This window comes from Abramis brama (assembly GCF_963993115.1).
Source record: "Abramis brama genome assembly, chromosome: 8".
NCBI classification, from domain to species: Eukaryota; Metazoa; Chordata; class Actinopteri; order Cypriniformes; family Leuciscidae; genus Abramis; species Abramis brama.
This window is the reverse complement of record NC_139970.1, coordinates 6,084,426-6,107,356: the sequence shown is the minus strand read 5'-3', so window position 1 is coordinate 6,107,356 and position 22,931 is coordinate 6,084,426. Positions and strand designations below refer to the sequence as shown.

The following is a 22,931-nucleotide window of genomic DNA, read 5'->3' as shown; positions in this document are numbered from 1 at the left end:
GCTAAAAGAGTGTAGGCCTATGTTTTATTTTTGCATTCCACAAATGATCTGCTTTAGCAGAAGTTCATATCAAATGTCTTTCATGACCCCTCAGTTCAGCTGCATCAGTCACTTCCTTAAATGATAGAGAACTGATACTAAGACCAAAACACATTTGCTTAGAGGACTCTGCTCAGACACACATATAGCAGTGTTCATGACCACAGCTTACCATAATTTTATCCTAAAGCTTTAACAATTATTGTCTTTAACACTGCTAATCAATTTTAACAAAGTCAATGCATAGGCATGCATGGCAAGGGTTTGATATCTTCTGTATCTTCATAATCTGTATCTTCACTCTCTGACGATGTGAACAGTAATCTGTATCTTCACTCTCTGACGATGTGAACAGTAATCTGTATCTTCACTCTCTGACGACGTGAACAGTAATCTGTATCTCCACTCTCTGACGACGTGAACAGTAATCTGTATCTTCACTCTCTGACCTCTGACGATGTGAACAGTAATCTGTATGCTGAGCTCTGGATGCTTCAGTTTGATCTGTGTATAAAAACCCTTCATCTCTCAGAATCTTTTACAGTCTTGCAGCTTTTGAGTTGCACAGCAGAGAAGAAAGCAGCGATTTCAAATAAAGACAGCACATTTATATTTATCAGTTGGGAAGATGCTTTTATCTGAAGTGACTAACTGTGGTTTTAAGTTTGACATTTGATAAGCTTGTATATTTCTTGCCAATCAAACTCCAGACATTGGCATTCCATTCTACCAGTTGAGCTTCAACAAGTTTCAAAAAGTTTATGTTTGGTATGTTTATATTTATATCCAACATGAAAAAAAAAAAAAAAGTTTGTATATGAAAAAAACATTATTTAATAAACACTTTCTTATTCATATTTTGATATGAAATTGTAAGAACTTACCTCAAAACATACAGCACAGCCTGGTGTCTGAAGGGAAAGTGAGTGTTTCTGTGTGAGTGTTTCCTCAAAAGCTGCTTCAAAAGAACACCGTTCACAAGGGAGGGGCGCGTGTTCAGTTCCTGCTCTGGGTGTCTTTCAATATTGAAGGATAATTACTAGTGCTTTCAATCAAAAAAAAAAAAAAAAAAAAACATTTAATCAATCACACATATTTCTATAACTAATTGTCATCTTCCTAAATTTGTCACGAGAATCGTTTAGAAAAATGTTGTCAGCTAAAGAGAAGCATTAAATGTCTCCCTGCAGCTGGATATCGAAGTAGAAACTGTTAAAAAAATATTTAAAAAAAGTCTATGGTTAGTTTTTCCCTTAAATCCTCGTACTAAAATTTACTTTACATCCATTCATTTTTTTTTTTATTTACATGATTTTGCATTTCTGTCCACCAAAATCCCAACCAGTCTTGGGTAAGATTATAATTATAAAAAAAAGTAATTAATTAATTAATTGCATTTTCAACAGTGTAATTTGATTACTGAACTATTTACTCTCTCTAGAATGTATTGCATTACTAATTACTTTCTAAATCCCATATCACCCTCGACCAGTTGAACAATACAAGGATTGACTTGAAGTTGCTCTTTTAATCCTTTCAAATAAATAATATAAAACGGCATGATTCATTCTTGAATTGTACAAAGTATTTAAACAGAGAAGGTTACATTAAAAACATACATTTCAACATTAAATGTTAAATATTGATGTTAAATCCACTTTTGTTTTATAATTGTTCTGTAGTCTATACAGTATTTAATGCACTTATATTAGAACTAATTAAATGACAGAAAAATTAAGAGTAATCCCTTACTTTACTTTTCAAGGGAAAAGTAATTCAATTACAGTAATTATTTACTTAATGCATTACACCATCACTGATCCCAAAGCTCTCTGCTGATAAAATGATCATATTGGCATTGGCATTGCCCTGTATTTTACATCAATAAAAATCCTGCAGATTAATGACAGGACATGCTATTTTGTGCATCTAAAAGATACAATCTTCAGTAAACTACATGACATTTGCAACGTTTGGTAAATCAAGACCTAAGTGTAAAATAAGGTAGATGTAAGCTATTGCAATTCAATAGTTATATTCTAGCAATGCTCTACCACATATATTAACAGCTTTTGCCAACAAGTTTTCCATCTGCAGCCAAGACTAATGGACAAAGAAGGTGACCTCATATCAAAATGTGAAATATTTAGTAAATGTTTGCATAATCTCCTAAAAATGTAATTAAGTGCATATCTATTAAAGATTCTCTTGTCTTCATGAGTGAACTGATTGTTGGTTCTCATGTTGTGTAACAGGTTCTTCCTCAGTCTACCAGAACGTGAACCGGCTTCATGGCATAGAGCCATAGGGGAAATACAGGGACTTTTACAGTGGATGATGGAACCAGTTCATATTCTGATATAAGACGACTGAAGGAATATGGTTATGGGTCGATGCCCCCGGCGGAACAGACGCTCGCCAGCTGTCTGTCCCCTGGGTCAGCATCATCCTTGAAGGCTCCCGTGTTGCCCACTAAACCTCTAAAAACAATTTAGTGGGCAAACCTTATACGGCGGCAGGTCAAGCTGGAGCCTGTCTGCATACCATGGCAGTGCTTCAAGCCTATCAGGCAGAGCGGCAGTGGCTCAGTGGTTCATGTAGGTTGTCTACAAACTGGAAGGTTGGTGGTTCAATCCCTGATTCTACCTGACCAAGTGCCGAGGTGTCCATGAGCAAGACACCTAACCCCAGCTGCTCCCGACAAGCTGGATGGCTGACACCGCCGTCGGTGTATGAATGAATGGGTGAATGTGAGGCAATATGTAAAGTGCTTTGGAGGCCATGGGTCTGTTGAAATCGCTATATAAATGCAATATAGATCAAGCCACTGATCTTGATCTCAGGGCTTGTGCTATTGGGCGGTCTATGGCAGCCCTCGTAGCTACTGAGAGACATCTATCACTAAACCTAGCAGAGATAAAAGAAAAAGATCGGGCATTTTTATTAGATGCCCCTATCTCTCCTTCTGGTCTCTTTGGTGACTCTTTGTGGTTGAAAGATTTCAAGAAACGAAAAAATAGTCAGAGGCTTTTAAAAAATGTCTCCCTCACCGAGTCCAGCCCCCTGGGGATGTTGGGCGTGAGCATCCCCAGCCAAGCTCCTCATATCATGCACAACAGAAAGAGAGTGTCACGTTTCGTGCTCCTCCTAATAAATCATGGGGGCAGAGCCGGCACTCTCAGCCGAAGTCTTCCAAGTCAAAGCCGGATCTGAGGACCGTTCTTATTGCGAAGAAGGCTTCGGCTCAAAGGGGTGGAGTGGTGTTCACCTCAGTATATGGTGAGTACGGTCACCGCCACCCTTGGTGCCTCGAGGGGCAGCGGTCTCCAGTGAGTTTTTGGCTCAGCGTCAACTCGACGTAGCGCCCTCTGAGGGCGCGAGTTGTTTCTTGCCAAGATGCTCCAGGTCTCCGAGGTGGCTGTTACAATAACACCAGAGGTCAGTCTCGAGAAAATGGTACCCTTAGTAGATTTCTGACAGAGTGGAAGAATCTGCCGACTATATCTCCATGGGTCCTGCAGATAATAGAGAAAGGTTACAGAATCCAGTTTGGTTCTCCTTCACCTCGCTACAATGGGGTGTTACTCACGTTAGTTCATCCTGAGCAGGCTCTGGTAATGGAGCAAGAAGTAGAGTCTCTATTAGCAAAGGGGGCTATAGAGCAGGTGTACTCGCCCGACAGAGAATGGGGGTTTTACAGCCGCTACTTTATTGTTCCAAAAAAGGATGGGGGGTTGCGTCCCATTTTAGATTTTCGTCTGTTTAATTGTGCAGTCATGAAACTCAAGTTCAAGATGCTCGCACTCAAACAGATCGTGACCCAAATCAGATCCGAGGACTTACTTAAATGTCTCCATCCTCCCTCAACACAGGAAGTTCCTGAGGTTTTCTTTTGGGGGCAAAGAATACCAATATTGGGTGCTTCCATTCGGTCTAGCTCTATCACCCCGCACGTTCACGAAGTGCGTAGATGCAGCTCTGGCCCCGCTCAGGCTGCAGGGCATACGCATTCTGAACTACATTGCCGACTGGCTGATTCTGGCGGAATCAGAGCAGTTAGCGGTTCAGCATCGAGATGTCGTCCTCGCTCACATGAAGAAATTGGGGTTGAGACTCAATGCCAAGAAGAGTGTGCTTTCTCCACAACAGAGAACCACTTTCCTTGGTGTGGTATGGGATTCAGTCACGATGTGAGCCACTATCGCCCGTTCGTGTAGCTGCTATCCTCACAGCCACAAAAGAGTTGAAGCTAGGCCAGTCACGCACTGTGAAACAGTTCGAGAAACTGTTGGGCCTCATGGCAGCAGCGTCCAATGTGATACCCTTTGGCCTACTGTACATGAGACCCTTGCAGTGGTGGCTCAGAACCAGAGGGTTCTCCCCGAGGGGAAACCCACTTTGTACGATCAATATCACGCGGTGGTGTCTCTGCGCCTTGGTTATATGGAGGAAACACTGGTTCCTATCCCAAGGTCCGGTGTTGGGAGCTCTTTGCCATCGAGTTGTGATCTCGACAGATGCTTCCCTCACCGGCTGGGGAGTGGTAATGGAAGGCCACTCAGGGTCTGTGGAGGAGTCATCATCTTTCTTGGCACATAAACTGCCTGGAGATGATGGCAGTCTTCAATGCGTTGAAACATTTCCTCCCAGATCTGAGGGGCCATCATGTGCTTGTCCGTACAGAAATGGATCTGTTCGCATCTCAGTACACGACGCACTGTCCACTATGGTTCTCCCTCACTCACCCAGCCCCTCTGGGACTGGACGCTATGGTGCAGACGTGGCCGAGGCTACATCTGTACGCTTTTCCCCCTGTTGCTCTACTCCCAGGAGTTCTGGAGAGAGTCTGCCGGGATAGAATAAGTCTACTGCTAGTAGCACCATGCTGGCCGAGTCGAATTTGGTTTGCGGACCTAATTTATCTCCTCGACGGCCCTCCCTTGGAGATCCCGATCAGGAGAGACCTTCTGTCTCAGGCAGGGGGCACAATATTTCACCCCCGACCAGAGATTTGTAAACTATGGGTTTGGCCTCTGAGGGGGCCCAACTTTTAGAGAGTGGTCTCTCAACTGAGGTTGTTGAGACCATTCTTAGCTCCAGAGCTCCAGCTACGAGGAAATTATATGCACTAAAGTGGAGAGTTTTCACGTCTTGGTGTCACCAGTGCCAGTGGGATCCAGTTAACTGTTCAGTTAGTACAGTACTTGAGTTTCTCCAAGATCGCTTTGCATCAGGTGTATGTCCATCTACCTTAAAGGTCTACGTGGCGGCCATTGCGGCTTTCCATGCCCTGGTGGGTGTTACATCATTGGGTCGAGACCCCCTGTTCATACGTTTCCTTCATGGCACCTTGAGGCTGAGGCCTGCAACTCGCACTAGGGTGCCAGCTTGGGACCTAGCAATAGTTCTGGAAGGCCTTTCAGGGTCTCCCTTCAAGCCCCTAGAGTCGGTTTCAGAAAAATTTCTGACATTCAAGACCATATTTCTTCTAGCTATTTCATCCCTCAAAAGAGTCGGAGACCTTCAGGCCCTCTCGGTTTCTCCCACCTGGCTTGAATTTGCACCCGGGATGGTCAAAGCATTCTTGTACCCTAGACAGGGATACATTCCTAAGGTGCCAACCAATATTCCGAGGCCTATTGTGCTGCAGGCTTTCTGTCCTCCTCCATTTACCTCTTCGGACAAGGAAAAACTGAATCTCGTGTCCAGTGCGACCAAATCTGATCAGTTATTTGTCTGCTTTGGATCACCTAAGAAAGGTCTTCCAGTCTCTAAGCAAACAATCAGTAACTGGATAGTTGAGGCTATCTCTCTTGCCTATGAGTCCTCTGGCTAGCCATGCCCTTTGGTGGGCAGAGCTCATTCTACTAGGGGTATGGCGGCCTCTAAAGCCTTATTATCTGGGGTTTCTCTTCAGGAGGTTTGTGATGCGGCAGGTTGGTCCTTGCCGTGAGGTTCGTGAGGTTTTATAGCCTGGACCTGGTTGCTGCCCCAGGTTCTCAGGTGCTTTAAACTTAGGTTGCCGATAGTTTTACATACAGGCAATTGTAAGTCTGGCGTGTTGGGTATTCTCGTTCCCAAAGCGTCATCGACGCATCGCGAGTTCCCTCGAAAGGGAACGTCTCAGGTTACGACTGTAACCCTAGTTCCCTGAGTAGGGAACGAGATGATGCATCGCCCTGACATACTTCCTGCATCCATGTGATCGACTTTGCTTCGGCTCTTTAAGCTAGCGAACAGTTGCACCGGATGTGCTTTTATCCTTTCCTGGTCATGACGTCACCCGCCCGTGACGCTCATTCTTTCCATTGGACTAGCTGACATACATGCTTCAGACGTAATCACGCGGAGGCGTTCCCAAAACAATGACAAAAAAGTTAAACGTCTGAAAAATTATAATTATAAATAACTGAAAGTGAAAGAAATACAAATTTACATGAATAAAAAAGGCAGACGGTAAAACAAATAGTAACAGACTAACATTGTTTGTCAAAGGATACAAGTCATATCATGCTTTCATAATATGAGGAAGAAACTCAAACACTGTCAACATGACAAAAATCACAGAGTAAAAACATTCACAGTTAATCTACAAAAATATTTTCTACTTTAATTTAATTATTTTTAAAATATAGATTTAAGGTGCAGTGTTTCTATGTATAGTTAATATTTAAAAAAATAATGTTATTAATATATTTTTAGTCTACTGATTGCCTTCATTTTTTACTGATGTTTTAGCTTCAGTCAATACCAATTTTGCTTTATGATCTTTATGATTTTGTTGCATCATCTAAATAAGTCTATTTGTACACTGTTATGTGGGTAGTTGATCACTCACCTAGAATACACACCTAGTGTTTTGATGTTCATTTTTACAACACTGGAGCACATTTTCATAATCTCACCTTTAGGGCCCACAAACCAACATGTTGGCCATGATTGAAAATAACTGTTTAAAATAACTGATTCTTAAAGAACTCAATTATTTCATCTCTACACTGGTTAACTATTACGTTCCGTATTGATTACAAAGTATTGCTACTGACCTATAAGGCCCTAAATGATTTAGCTCCTGTGTTTAACTGATCTTCTATCGCCTTACAATCCATCACGCTCTATAAGGTCACAGAACTCTGGGCTTCTGGTAGTACCTAGAATATCTAAGTCCACTAAAGGAGGGAGAGCGTTTTCACATTTGGCTCCTAAACTCTGGAATAGCCTTCCTGATAATGTCCGGGGCTCAGACTCACTCTCCCAGTTTAAATCAAGATTAAAGACGCATCTCTTTAGCCAAGCACCCTTACGGAAAAGACATTTATTCAAGTGTTCTATTTGTATACTTCTTTTAAACTAAAAATGAGGAAGTATACTTTCAGTCTACTTTTTTTTACTTCTCATAAATATCCTTTATGTACTTCTCAGAAATAGACTTAAAAGTGTACACTTAAGTGTACTTGACTTATACTTTGGGTCGACATCTCATGCACACTGGTTACAGCTCCATCCAATTGGGAAGAATTATCAAAGAGACGCTTCTAAAATTTGGCAATATGATAGACAAACATCTTATTGGGTGTGGGTGAGAAGACAATCAAGAACCATCACAGCCAGTAGGAGTGTCCTGAAGCAATCCTTAAGTTATCTGAAATTCGACGTTTAAACATAGAACACATAACATAATGCATTGGCAAATAATAAGACAGATACTTACACATATAGCGATTTTAAAGGTTACATTGCAAATTAAACCAGAACAGGCCATATCTAAGTCTCCATCATGCATTTTTTTTCAAAAATCTTGTCTTTCTTCAAGGCCTTACTGGGCTCTCACAATGTGTATCAGTGATGTTAGCATATTGTTTGGTTTTGATAATTTAAAAAGTCAACAACCAATAGACATAATGTGTGTGTGTCGTGCTTTTTCATTTTGTCATGTGTTTTGTGTCCATTTTCTCAGTGTGGACATCCTTTATCCACTTGTTTTCCCTCTATGCGGAAAGACTGCTGTCCGAAATCTCTGAAATGGTTTGTTTCTGAAATCTATTCTTGTTTCACTTCTCATTGTCCATTCTTTTCCACTTAGACCGTATGTCCTTCTACAAGAAGCAGTCACTGGTGTTGTTCAAGTCTGTGCCTCTTCATCATTTCCGTGAATCCCATGGTGGGTCTCAGGTTTTCTAGGTATTTTAGGCCAGGAGTTCTGGATCTTGCAGGTCTGGAAATCTCTGTATTCTGTTCTTTTTCTTGAAAAAATCTCCTGGCTCCACTGGTTCTACTGGCCATCTCGTCCTTCAAACGACCAGGGCTGCGTTTCCCGAAACCTTCTTAACGCTACGTCGTTCTTAAGTTACACCTTAAGCTGTACCTTATCAATAATACGTGTTTCCCAAATATAATTTGTTCCTTTCTTTCTTCAAAACCAAGATTGACAACATCCATAATCAACTAGCCCATAGCACCCCCTACCCAACCCCTGGACCTCCAGCACCCTGCCCTCCATCCCACTCTCTCTCTTCATTCACTCCAATCACTGAAACTGATGTATCTACCATAATCTCCAGCATGAAGAACCTCAACCTCTCCGCTTGTCCCTGTCCCCACATTTCTTACCAAGGCCTGCCTCCCATCACTTCCCCCCCTCATCACCAACATAATCAACTCCTCTCTGGCCTCTGGTATTGTCCCCTCACCTCTCAAGCTTGCTGCCATCACCCCCATATTGAAAAAAACTGGTTTGGATCCAGACATTCCCAACAGCTACCGTCCCATCTCAAACCTCCCATTTCTGTCCAAAATCCTGGAACGTGCTGTTGCTACTCAACTTCAAACTCACCTCAACTCCAATAATCTATATGAACCATTCCAATCTGGCTTCCGCTCTAAACACAGCACCGAAACTGCCCTCCTCAAAATCACCAACGACATTCTGCTTGCTGCCGACTCTGGTCTCCTCACCATCCTCATCCTCCTAGACCTCAGTGCAGCCTTTGACACCATCAAACACTCCATCCTCCTTTCACGCCTTCAGCACCAAATTGGAATAACTGGCTCCTAACCTGGTTCACCTCCTATCTTTCTGACAGACACCATTATATCTCTATAAACAACTGCACATCTTCTACCACTCCAGTCACTCATGGTGTCCCCCAGGGTTCAGTTCTTAGCCCCCTCCTCTTCATCCTGTACATGCTCCCCCTTGGACAAATCCTCTGCCGACATGGCATCCACTTCCACTGCTATGGTGATGACACCCAACTCTATCTTCTCCTCAAAGACCATCACAGCCTCCACCCACTCAACCCTTACAACCTGCCTCACTGACATTAAATCATGGATGCAAGAAAACTTTCTCCAACTCAACTGCAATAAATCAGAGATTCTCATAATTGGTCCTAACTCCCTCACCCAACGTGCCCAGACCTTTTCCCTCAACATCGATGGCTCCAGTGTCACCACCTCCACCTGCATCCGCAACTTTGGAACCATCTTCGATCCTACCCTCTCCTTTGTATCGCATGTTAACCAAGTCACCAAAATTGCCTTCTTTCACCTTCGTAACATTGCACGCCTCCATCCCTCTCTGTCTACAATTGCAGCTAAAACACTCATCCATGCCCTCATCACCTCCAGACTGGACTACTGAAATAGCATTCTTTACAGACTACCGAACAAAAATCATCGATAACCATCGTACAGAACTCGGCTGCCCGCCTTCTCATCACATACAAAGCACTTAATAACCTTGCCTCTCCATACCTCTCCGTCCTACTAACCCGCCACACTCACGCCGCCTCCTCAGGTCCGTTAGTGCTGACACACTCAAGACCATCAGGACTAAGCGCTGGACCTGGGGCGACAGAGCCTTCTCAGCTGCTGCACCAACCCTCTGGAACGCCCTCCGGAACGCCTGACATTAAACAGTCAACAGTCTCCTTCAAACAGGCCCTCAAAACTCACCTCTTTGAGCTTGCTTTTTCCTGTTAACAGACTTTCCCAGTTCTTCATCCCTTTCATTGCCATCGCTCTTGCTTTGCCTCTTGTGTTTTCATTTCTTGTGTTGGCAATGTAACCCTGTCTATATACATTGTTTGTTTGTTATCGATGTAAACCAATAACTGTAAAGCGTCTTTGAGTGTCTAGAAAAGCACTATAAAAAATAAATGTATTATTATTACATATCAATGCTAATAAAACATTTTTCATAAAGAATTCACCCCCCTTTTGATAGTAAACCTTTTTCTACAATGTGTTACTATCAGCATTTGCTTGTGACTGAGCTACAGTCATGTTGCTCGTGAAGTGATATGTTTGACAAGGTGTGAATGACTTTATTTCCTTTCAACAGTGCCAGCTGGGTTTCTAAATTGTCTATTTTCTTAAGCAAATCACGATAGCCCATATTTCTTTTGTGTGAAAAGTGACACTGTCTTGCCTTGTGTCCCATCTTTCCACAAGCAAAACAATCAACTTCCTGACCTTTTCTTCTTTCCGTGTCATTTCACTAGCCTGGTAGTTATTATTATTATTATTATTATTATTATAATTACTCAAAAACTGAGATGTTCATTTTCAGCCTCTATCTCATCTACTCTCCTCCTAATTACTAATTACGAAGCACAAACAGCTTGAAGCGCTTTAGCGAATTTTCCTTTTTTGTTCTTAGGCATTTTGGGATGATTTCAAACTTACAGATAGCCCACTTTTATGGTTAATCAACAATATTCTCTATTCCATCAAACATTTCCTGAGAATCATGTTTAGCGATGTATTACACAATTATTTCTTCCATTTTCTTATCGGGCTTTAAAAGTATCTTGTGATCACATAATTATTCACAATAAGTTGCTTGCCTTAATTGTATTAAATAACCCGAGCAGCTGAGTCTTTAGCCATTTTCAAGAAACAGCTAAAGATGCATCTTTTTCGTCAATACTCGCTGTTCTATTCTTTCTATTTATTTTTGTATTTAAAAAAACAACAACCTTGTTACGTGTACTGTGCTGGACAAAATGAGACTTGATTGTTTTTATTGTTCTCCTCATTTGTAAGTCGCTTTAGATAAAAGCTTCTGCTAAATGATTAAAGGAGTGATAGAATGATTTTTATAGGGTATTTCACACTGTTCCTTAAGGTCTCCAAATAGTGTATGCAACATTGGTTGGGCTGAAAATGCCCTGATGGCTCTTTTAAATGCCCTAATGCAACCCTGAGAAATAACCACAGAATGAAGCGGTTTTCTCCCTTTATGGTATGCTCATGAATATTTAGATGAGCTGCACGCTGATTGGTTGGTTTGCAACGAGGAATCTCCAAAGCAAAGACGCAACATGCCCAATGAAGATTGGCAGCACTCACTGTGTATCTAAACTACTATCGAATAAATATTTCAATTAAACCAAACCGTCACACTAACTGCACCTGCTAGATAACAATAGCTAGTCTTTTAAAGACCTTTTTAATACCACCTTATATTAAATTTAAGACCAAACCTGCAATGGAAATACACACATACACATATATATAAATCATCACATATCACAAAATATCATTGCTGTCACAAATGCTATTTATTATTACAATATACAGTGAGCTTTTCATATCAGCAGAGCAGTTGACAGCAGCCAAAGAGCTAGAGAAATACAGTTCTTTTGAAGGAGAAAATGATTTTTCAAATACCTTGATTCCCACTGTACCCAGTTTAAAATGTCTTCGACAAACGGCAGAGTTTGCCTCGTATATATTTCCAGGCACCGGCTTTAACCACCACGAGAACTCGTCATTCTCGAGCCATTGCGGCTAAACTGTGTCTGACTGCACAACCACCATTGATATTCCTGGGCCCAGAAAGTTGGCTGTGTGTATGCAAATTTAGGGGCGTAATAAAGGCACAGACCAGATCCAAATAAGGAAATCCCCCAAGTGTTACGTCACATCTGAGCTGATTAGAGATCCGACCGTTTTACAGCTGCAGATTTAAGTGTTGAGCTTTTCATATTAAGGAGTTGACATAGGATTTTGAGATTCTGTGTATGGCCGTTTTACCCACCGAGCTGCTGTTATTCAATTATGCCATGGTAAACTTGGTTTTGCATTGTATCACCTCTTTAATTGCTTGCACACTAAAAGTGGTACTTAATGCCCACATTTAGTGAAACCATTATGTTTGTAATCTTTCGTCTGCAAAACTGCAAGCACATTGTCTACTTTACACTCGAATTGCAGTTGCACTGTATAATAGACTGTTTGCAAATCACTAAACACAGTTCTCAGTCAACTGGACATTTTGAGAAATGAAACTGCGCTTGTTAAAATTACACATGACTTCTAGCATTGGACCAAGGCTGCATCTTACTACTAGTTTTACTTGGTTTCGGTTCTGCATTCTACACTATTGATCAGGACATACTTTAACACCAGTAAAGTACGGAGTGCTGCATCCAAACTGGTCTGTTTTAGGCCATCTGCTATTTTCAATATGCATGTATGCATAATATTATTAGAAAACATGGAATTAGTTTCCATTGTTATACTGATGATACTTATATACTTATTTCATCTAGATCAGATACAATTTCTAAATTATCCAAGTTGACAGTGTGTTAAAGATAATGTTCTTCTATTAAATTCAGATATTACTTATTGGACCAAAAACCTAAATAAAGAAGCTCTTCATCCTCTTCAGTTAAAGACCTGTGTGTTATATCAGACAGCAACTTGTCTTTTGATAAACATATTTCATATGTTACAAAAACAGCCTTCTTCCACCTCAGAAACATCGCTAAGCTCTGGAGCAGAAAAGCGAGTTCATGCTTTCATGACCTCTAGACTAGATTACTGTAATCATTACTAGCTGGTTGTCCTTCATCCTAAATTAACAAGCTACAAGTGATCAAAAATGCAGCTGCTAGAGTTCTTACCAGATCAAGAAAATATGATCATATAACCCCAATTTTATCATCTCTACACTGGCTACCTATTAAGTTCTGTATCAGTTATAAAGTTTTGCTACTGACCTATAAAGCCCTGAAAGATTTAGCTCCTGTGTATTTAACTAATCTTCTTACAATCCATCACGCTCTTTAAGCTCACAAAACTCTGGGCTTCATGTCCATTATGGGAAGTGCATTGTATTGCTATCAAGATACCATTCACAGTCTGTTCGTAGTGTAATATTTGCTTGTGGTGTTCTCAGGGCTTTTAATCCTAAAATAACTTTAGCAATACAGAAGTAAAACCCTCAGATGAGTTCCTCTTTTTAGCCTCTTTCTCTTCTTATTCACTTTTTTCTCCTTTTTCCTTTCCTTCTGCTCTACTCACAACAACATGCTCTTTAAAACAGAATAGATACTGCTGAATTAACATTCAAATATTTAAATATAACATCAGCTTCCCTCTTTTAACATAATGTGCTAAACTTTTAACTCTTACACTAGTCTCATAGGGACAACATCAAGGTGTTGTACACAGGTAATGAAGACTACATTTTTTAGAAGGTAAAAGCAGCATGCGTGCTCTGTATGTTTTTCTTGTAAACCATGGAGGTATTCCAGAAAGCAGGTTATGCAAAATACCTGGGTAAGATTACGGATACATTAGCGGATTATCTCAATTTTCAGTTCCAAAGATTAGTAACTTTCAAGGTATGCAAGTTATCATAGTAACTCTAAACATAACCTGCTCTGGAGCAGCTCGTGTTACAGGGTTAGTTTACTTTCAGAGATTGTGGGCAGAGAGTGGGCTTGACGGATTTCATTATAGCATTATAACATAAACCAATGATATTTTACAAATCACTGTTGTATTCTCATCCTACACATCAAGTCATCTTAATTTATATAGCGCTTTATACAATACAGATTGTTTCAAAGCAGCTTTACAGTGATAAACAGGAAAATGAAATGCGATTTCAGAGGCTGTTTAAGGACATGTTTGTATGCCCCTCCTGCGCTAACTTCCCTCAGCCTCGTTCACACAGAGCATAAAAGGAGAAGCGACGACAGTGGAGATTGAGAGAGGCCAGGCCTGGATTTTATTTGATGTTTATGTTTTATTTGATGTGACAGCAGGGCTGCTGTCACATCAAATAAAATCCAGGCCTGGCCTCCCTCGATCTCCACTGTCGTTGCTCCTCCTTTTATGCTTCGGCTCCTCCGTGAGAGATACGAGACCGGTGCGTCGCGCAGGTGTTGCTCATCATTAATCACGCCACCGGCCTCGCGCCGCTCTCTCACGGCCCTCGGCCTCGTCCTGCTCGCAACAATCATGAAAATATATATTTTTTTCTAACATGGCGGTGGGGATTCCTACGAGGGGAAGTGCTTAGGGAAGTTCGCGAGTGTATTTCTAAAAGTGTGTCTAATTTGGAGAACCAACCCCCTGGTTTCTCTCAGGTGCTCCACCTGATGGCTTGCTTGTGTAAATCTGCTTTTTCCAGGCATAGCTGGATTTGGCATCACAGGCTGTCCATATTTTAATGCCATATTTGGCTGGCTTTTTTGGAATATACTAACGAAAAGGACAGCGTCCTCTGAATGGTACGAGGCGTTCATCCACTGTAATGTGTGATCCAGGATTGCAAAGATGAGGTAGAATTTCTAGTCATTTATCCCACACATCTCTGATTGCCGCTAATTTGTCCCTCTCACGTCGACTGGGTCTGTCATCAAAACGAATGACCAGAGAAACTGTGGAATCTTTCCTGAGACATTAGCCGCGTTTCCACTGTCGGGCCAGGGCCAGGGCCGGGCCGTGCTAGTGCGTGCCAGGGCCAGTCGCGTTTCCACTGTCACTTCCGGGGCTTGATCGGGGCTTACTCGGGGCCAATGGCCAGGATTTCTGGCCCGTCGAATACCTTGGGCCAAAGCGGGCCAGCTCGGGCTAGAGGAGTGGTTACGAACAGAGGCGGAGTTCACCTGAGTCGGGAGACGGCAGCGCCGGATAATTCTGTCAGCATTAAAGACTTTTAAAATAATTTAACTCGCGTTCATGTTTGAATGCCTTCTGTTTGTGATGCAAAAGACTATGCACGCTAACCATTACCATAGTAAACAAAGTAAACGCTTGAAGATACGCATAGTAAAAAAAATATAGTGAACGCTTGAAGAAATCAGACCAAAGGCTATCACAGTCATGTTTTTATTTTATCTGTCAGTAGCCTACGTCTCGTCTTTTTACCGGACTATCATAAAATAAAGCAACTCTTTTTTTCGGGAGCTTCCTCTGTTTCTCTGACTGAAAATATCTGTATGGGAGTCGAGTGCTAAAGCTCCTCAGGTCGTATTTTTGGTGGCATATATTTGTAGAAATTATCATTCTTTCTAAATGTGATGTAAATATGTCCTGTAACCAGATAAACAGAAACAGACGCGACTGAAGAAGTAAGTGTGTCCTCTACCTCTTTCTTTTGTGAAATAGACCTAACGGTAATTTATTTCTGAGTGACTAATGTGCAATAATTTTGACATAAATTAATTATGATCAGTGTATCACTTTTTATTGTAAACCTGTGGTAAAACATCGATGCTTGGGTTTTAAATATTTAAGTAAACAACAAAAATGTCAGCAAACGGCCGCTTTTATCATGTTCGTTTTCAACGCTGTTTCCAGTGATTTCTGATTAGTTTTCTGATAAAACTTCCATTTGCTGGTGAAATGATGGGTTAGTGTGACGTTGTTCCAGAGAGGCGTGTTACGGGCGTGTTTTAGTGAAGCGCTGTGGAGCTTCTGGCCCGACAGTGGAAACGCAGGCCCGGTGCTATTAGCCCGGCATGGCCCGTTTAAAGCCCTGGCTCGCACTGGCCCGACAGTGGAAACGCAGGCCCGGTGCTATTAGCCCGGCATGGCCCGTTTAAAGCCCTGGCTCGCACTGGCCCGACAGTGGAAACGCGGCTACTGTGCAGCGAAATATTGGCCTTCCACACGCTGGACTCCATAAACTGTCACTTACCTCTGCCTTTGATCTGCACACTCCAGCTAGCAATCTTCCAGATTCCCTCTAGGTCATATCCAGGATAATCTAGTAAAGTTTGAAAGCTGACCGTATGTTGTGGACTCTTGAGATAGAAAATCGTGTCGGACCTGTAATGTTCTTGATAGCCATGGATGCTGGCAGTCTTCCTCACATTTGTGGTGGTGTAGATGTCCTTTCTATTTTAACATCTTTTGACATCCATCCCTCCAAGCTTGATTGTGCTGTGCTTTATCATTTTTCTCCGATCTCACCCTCTGAACTGTTGAGACAAACATTTAGAAATGATAAACTGATCATTAATAAAGTATGAAAATACAATTATTAAACACATTATAGATATGCTTTAAAATCAAGAACAAAGCATTTATAACTGTATTTATAAACTGCTTTTTAATGTCTATTAATGCTTTATAAATTATGAATTAACTGTTTACTAATGCTTAACTAATGATTAATAGTGTGCAGTTATTATAAAGTGTTACCCAACTTTTTTATATTGCACAGTTAAATATAAAGACAATGTGTTAAAAAAAAAAAAATAGAAAAGAAATTGTTAGACTACATCTTACCTGTGTTTTAGTATCCTGAGCGGCACTGAATCAGCTTGGGACTAGGAGAAGTGGCAATGGGTCATCAGCGTGGTTTTCCAGAGGGCCACTAAGCTTTATTGTACAGTACTTTGAGCCACTGAGCTCTTCAGGCTACAGTAATTGTAAAAGCATCTGAAGAATGCCTTTGGTTATGTGACTCATGTGATGCATCTCTCCTTGTTCAAGCAGAATGGACTGAATGTCTCTAAATGCATTATGCACAGATTTGATCTCCAATTTAGTATTACATTTTGTTTCAAATTCTTGTTTCAAAGACTGCTTGAGTTGAAGTTGTAAAAAATGTTGTCCAGGTCTTGCATTGCTCAATGCAGCTTCTTTCTTGTTGCAGTTCTTCCTCATCTCTATCATCCTCTTTATCACCTTCCTCAGACTTCTTGAAGTTGTGCTTCAATACTGTATTCAGTATGTGTGCTATACAGCTTTTGTGCACCCATCGCTGCCTGCACCGAACGATAATAACCCACTAACCCTAAAAACCGCATAAGCTCGTTTTTTTCTAAGTAGGTGCAGGATAATAATGAATGGCATGAATTTGGGCATTTACTGGGCAACCCTCACCATTCCCCACCACCAGGGGCGGACTGGCCATCTGGAGCCATAGACAGTAAAAGAAATGGACACAGCGACCCCATTGGATTCAACGGAGACAAAGTGAAGCCCATTAGAAACTCTTACTTCCTGGGGGTCGAGCGTACTGCGCAGACTCAAGCTGAGCTTGACGACGTAGATGTGACGTGAGCAAACCGTCTGTCTTCTAGTAGCTGTGCCAAAGGAAATCTGAATCATTCCCTTCCGAAACTTGCAGAGACGGAGAGCGTGAGTAGGAGCTGTCCATGAGCGAGGAGCAGGAAAAACTTTTAGTAGGTGTTCTGATTAATTACTTTGTCATTTTGCCTCCAGGTCCTCCCGATTGCCCGCGAGCTTCTCCTCCTGTCCATACGGTAATTTCTTACTGTGCGACAGAGAGTCGCGTGGCTATGACGCAATTATTAGCCTACTTTTACAAAAACTGCTTCTACAGGGCCATAACATAAGCTACAAGGTAATGGAGCATTTTATACATTGTCGTGTTTCTTTAGAAATAAATAATGGACAAATGGAGTCTTTAAACGCCTCAGATGTGAAGTTATTCGCTGTCAAAGTGACGCCAAAATGAATGGGAGTCAATGGGATGCTAACTGCAGGTGGGGTTCCGTTAGCCAATGGCGGCGTCCGGGGGTACCTTCAAAATAATACAAATCCCTGCCCCCTTGGCTGCAGCCTGCAGATTTGGGCGGGGGTGCAGTTAGCACAATGCTTCTCATTGGTTAGTGGCAATTGATGACGTCGATCGCGGCGGGGCCGCACCTGGGGCGGGGCTGCACGTCTCTTCCCGCCAACATCTCTTCTCATTGGTTAGTGGCGTGAAGTCATGACATGATTCTAACATGTTTTAATTTCCGATGTTCATCGCTGCATGGTGAGTAGGATTACAGGCAAGCTACTCTTTTTTTTGTTCTAATTGTATTTACATTTTATTTTACAATGTTTAATTCTGAAGTGGCGTTTAGTGTGATGTTAATTGGTGTAAAAATGAGATCGTGTAGTGCTAACTTTACTCATCATATCATACAAATAACTAGGACAGCGTAGGTCTAAGTGTGTGTATGTGTGCGTGCGTGGTGTGTGTGTGTGCGCGCGCGCGTTTGCGTGGTGTCTGTGGTTTTGGTGGGATTAGGATATAGTGTTACAACCATAGGTTAAAACAGAGGCCCTTAAAAAGAAATACAGTGGCAAAACTAAACCAGGAGAAGAAATATAGGATTTAAGAGTTAATAGTAATATACAAAGATATATTGTAGGATATTTTTTTCTATGAATACATTGATTAAATGTATTTTGATATTATTGTTATGAATATATATATATATATATATATATATATATATATATATATATATATATATATATATATATATATAAATATAAGGTTATGAAAACCTTCAAGCTTTTAAAACTATTTCAGACTTTTAGGATAGGCTTTCTCAAGCCAAATTAAAGTTTGTGTTGACAAACTTTTTTAACTAGTTTGTTGTTCATAAACCAAGTAAGTCTCTTAGGTATTTTACAGACAAAGCCAATAACACTCAAGCATATCTTGTCTAACATTTTCCTATAATATGTTTAAAATATATAACAAATAAATTCCTTGTATGACTCTGTGTGTACTATGTTAATGCCTCTCTTTAAAATGATTCCATATTGTTTGTTCTGTTTTTCATCTAAATTAGGTGTTGTGAAGTGGAGTGCATTTTCCAGACAATATAAGCAAGAGTTCCGGGTGCCCTACTCGCTGACTCTGTGCTTGCACCGCACTGAAGTATACAAGCACTGCCCACCTGTGTCTGGGTGATGGCCGAAGGAGAGTCCTACAGGGACTTTATTCTGAGAAGGAGGTTGAGGGCTATTGCTCTGTTGACTGCTTTTTTTTTTTTTTAGGCTGAGTAGATTGTGTGTGAGTGTGTGTGTATGTACGTGTGTGTGAGTGTACGTATGTGTGTGAGTGTACACGCGTGCATGTGTGTACGTACGTACAATTGTGTGTGTGTGTGTGTGTGTACGTACGTACGCTTGTGTGTGTACGGTTGATGTATGTATGTGATTATCTGTATGTGTGCATATCTCTTTTACACAATTATTTTTGTTTTGAAATAAAAGTTATCACTTGTTTGAGTTTGGTTTTTTTGAGTTGGCATGCATAATATGGGATACAGACAGAGATTGACAATGTACTATATGTAGTTAGTTTAACTTAAAACTACTTTATTGGCATAAATGTTTTATAATAACCTAATGCACAAAAATAAAGAACTATTACAGAGGAATGATTAAAATAAAAAATATAAGGTGCCATTAATGTTTACAGTAATTTTGTAATTTACACAGTGAAGTGCAACAGAATGTAAAAAAAAAAACTCTGTAATTCCTTATGTTTACCTTAGATCAGACATAGTTAAAACTATGGATATATGCTCAACTACTTTTTGCTGCTTTCATTATTACTTTAGAATTGTTTTAATACTTTATCATTTTATTAAAGTATTATTTCAAATTTGCGCAAGCGTTTTTAAGACGCGTGATGTCATTACTTAACGCAAATACGACGCATGCGCTGTCAGCGCGATATGGCACAAGAGTTTTCAACCGCATTTCCTGTTTACTGTGGCGTCGACGTCATTACTGTGCCACTAACCAATGAGAACCAGGTGCGGCCCCGCCTCGATCGACGTCATCACTTTACCCCAACCAATGAGAAGCGTTATGGGCTGCAGCCAGGTGTACTTGGGCAAATGTGGGCCGGCCCACCCGGTACGCAAATATATTTTAAAAAAATGATGGAAATCATAATATTACATCTCTTTTCTACGCAAATGGATGAGTGAGTCGATCGACAAGGAGTGTGTTTTGTTTGCATGTGAGTGTATTGCCCTCCCTCCCTGTTTAGTTTGGTCTACTCCATTGCGTATCTTGAAACACGCCCCCTTTCACGTCTAATTTAAAAAGGGGGGGACAGATTGATCCGCTACAGCGAATGTCTGAGCAGATAAGATAATAACAAATAATTGTCTATGGATGAAAGGGGGAAGAAAAGAAAAGGTGGAGCTGAAAAGTTATGCGTAAAAAAAAAAAAAAAAAAAAAAAAAAAAAACATTAGAGGTAGATGCTGTGAAATGCTTCAAATGAACTGATAATGCATTTGGCAGAATTGGCGCGAAGGGAAGTTGCAGTTCAGCAGGCTCTGGCGGCTCTAGTTTTACAGCCAAGGCCAATGATAGCGAGGCTGGACCCAGCACCAAGGTCACTGATGATGAACCAGCGCCTGCTGATGATGACCAAGAACTCCTCTCCCCCTCCCTACCTGTACCTGAGCCTCAGGCTAGTAGTGAAGATGGCAATCAAACTGAACCGGTAAGCTGAAATGAAATCAGCAGTAGCATTATTTAGCTCGCACTAGTAAACTAGTTACTCATTTTAACTATGATGGTAGTTAATATTAATTCCAAACACTGCTGAGTGCTGTGAAATTAATTCTTAACTCAACCATTAGTATAAAATTTAAATAATAAACCCTATTAAATTATATTGTTTTCTTTCAAAAACAAGTTCCTTGTTTTATATTTATGTTTAGCTTTTATCTTTATGTTATTGTGTTTTAGAGAAATTTAAATTTGCTACTATCCTTTGTAGATTTTGTAGCTATGATCATTGCAGATAGGACCAACACATCTTACACAAGAAGTTTGCACCTTTTTGTCCGTGTGGCTTTCTGGGCAGGTTTTATGAGTATTAATATTATTTGTCTTTTTGGCATTTTAGTGCTAGGTAACAGTGTGCCAACACACAGATGAGCCTATTTTGTGAAGAACTGCACCTATATGTTAAATAAACTTAAATAACCTTTTATTATTATTATTATTCATTTATTCATTCATTCAGATTCAGGAAGATAGACTGAGCCAGAGTCAGGAAGCCATCCCCAGCTTTGATTTCTTCACTGCACCGACATCAGAAAATCTAGACATATTTTTCAAGTTTCACCCTCAACAAAATTCAAGCAAAGCTTTGGTTCAAAAGGTTTTCTGCTGTAAAGATGGCACCAACAGAAGGTGGTTAATGAGACAATGTGTTATGATGTGGGGGGCTGCTGTGGGCCAGAAAGTCCAGGGCCACTTTTTGGTAAGTTATTGTAATTTTTAAGTTATTTGTAAGTTATTTTGTATTATATGTATTTATTTGTAAGTTATTTTGGTAAGTTACCTAGGTAAGTTATTGTAGCCCGAGCGAAGTCACATTTTGCCAGGTTCACCGTCAGTCTTACCTCTGACAAACGCCTCAGAACTGCACTCAAATATTTTAGATGCAAGTCCCAACTATCGCTGAACACTACAAGATCATCTAAATATCTTATCTGGTACATCACTGTCCTGAAGCGCAGCAGTGAACAGCTCCGCCAACGAAGAATCTGAATGTTGTTCTTTATTCAGCTCATCTATCCAAAGGAAAAGACAGAGCAGACAAATCAGACTTTTAAGAAGCCCATCTGTTTTAAAGTTGTTATTAAAAGCTACACCCAAACAAAGACAAATTATTTAGAGTCTGCCACAGACGAGTTCATTGTAACATTGTGTGAAGTAGCTCTACTCCATGGTAATACTATACCACTCACACCACAGCAAAATCAGAAACTGAAGAGAAGAAACAAAATCAAAATTGCTGCAGCTAAGAAAGTTGGTGTCAGTGGAAAAAGACAGTTAATCAACATGGAGAATGACTTGGCCATGGTCATAAGAAATATTCTGCACAAGACTGATCTGGAAACACGTGAAAAGGCTAAGATGTACACACTGTTGTTTTACAGAGGCCTGCACAGTTACCAGATCTAAATATGTTTGAGGCACTTTGGGGTGTTTTGGAGGAGTCAGGAAACGTTTTCCTCCACCAGCATCACATAGTGACCTGGCCACTGTTCTGGAAGAGGAATGGCTCGAAATCCCGGACCACTGTGCAGGACATGCATCTGTCATTACGAAGAGTTGTTGCTGTATTGGCTGCAAAGCGAGGCACTACACAATACTAATACATTATTGTGGTCTAAAACCCGGTGTTATTAGTTTTATTGTCCAAACCCTGTAGTTTCTGATCTTCCAAGATGTCTGATGCTGCATTTGAAGCATTTCAATGTTTGTCATCTGAGTTACGGCTGGACTATCTTTATTAATCTATAATATTTTGAGTGGAAAATAAATTAAGGTTTTCTAGTAGTTGTGATAACATGTAAGACAAATAATGGCCACATATTTTTACAGTAGTGCCTCATTGTGATCTTTTGATAGTCACGACTTTTGACTTTTTTCTGTTGAGATCAGTCTCTCCTGCACAGCATATTTGAGCTACAAAGTGTTGCTGTCTGGATGCCAAAATAAGAAATAAATACATAAACATACAAATAAATAAATACATAATTATACATAGAAATGTAAATATATATATATATATATATATATATATATATATAATAATTAGTATTTATACTTGTATGTCCTTATGTATAATTGTAGCTTTTTCCACATTTATTTCTTAAAACGAAAAACAAAAATAAAGCTGTTTCTCAGTTCTCTATTTTTCAGTAGAAAATCGAATGATCAGAAGGTATCAGTTGCCGTTGCATTGTTCATTGTTCTAATTATGTGTATTATTTTGGCAGCTTTGGCATTCCAAGCACCTGATGCATATTGTGTGAAGCACAAGTGTATATAAATTCTAAGAAGTGT

The 22,931-nt window shown here is 40.5% G+C and overlaps 1 protein-coding gene across 3 annotated transcripts in view; it reads right to left on the bottom strand.

Moving 5' to 3' along the window:
* The window catches only part of bpifcl (BPI fold containing family C, like), a 30,171-nt gene extending 13,481 nt beyond the window's left edge, over positions 1 to 16,690 (bottom strand). The window contains exons 1-3 of one of the 3 annotated variants that reach the window (XM_084121367.1): positions 16,579 to 16,690; positions 15,986 to 16,268; positions 924 to 1,084 (exon numbers count right to left, since the gene is read on the bottom strand). The gene's annotated coding sequence lies outside the window, so the exon portion shown is untranslated. Of the gene's footprint in view, positions 1 to 923; positions 1,085 to 15,985; positions 16,269 to 16,578 lie in introns of those variants that run through there. The other 2 variants (XM_084121369.1, XM_084121368.1) reach the window with 2 other exon arrangements.
* Between the last annotated feature and the right edge of the window lie 6,241 nt (positions 16,691 to 22,931).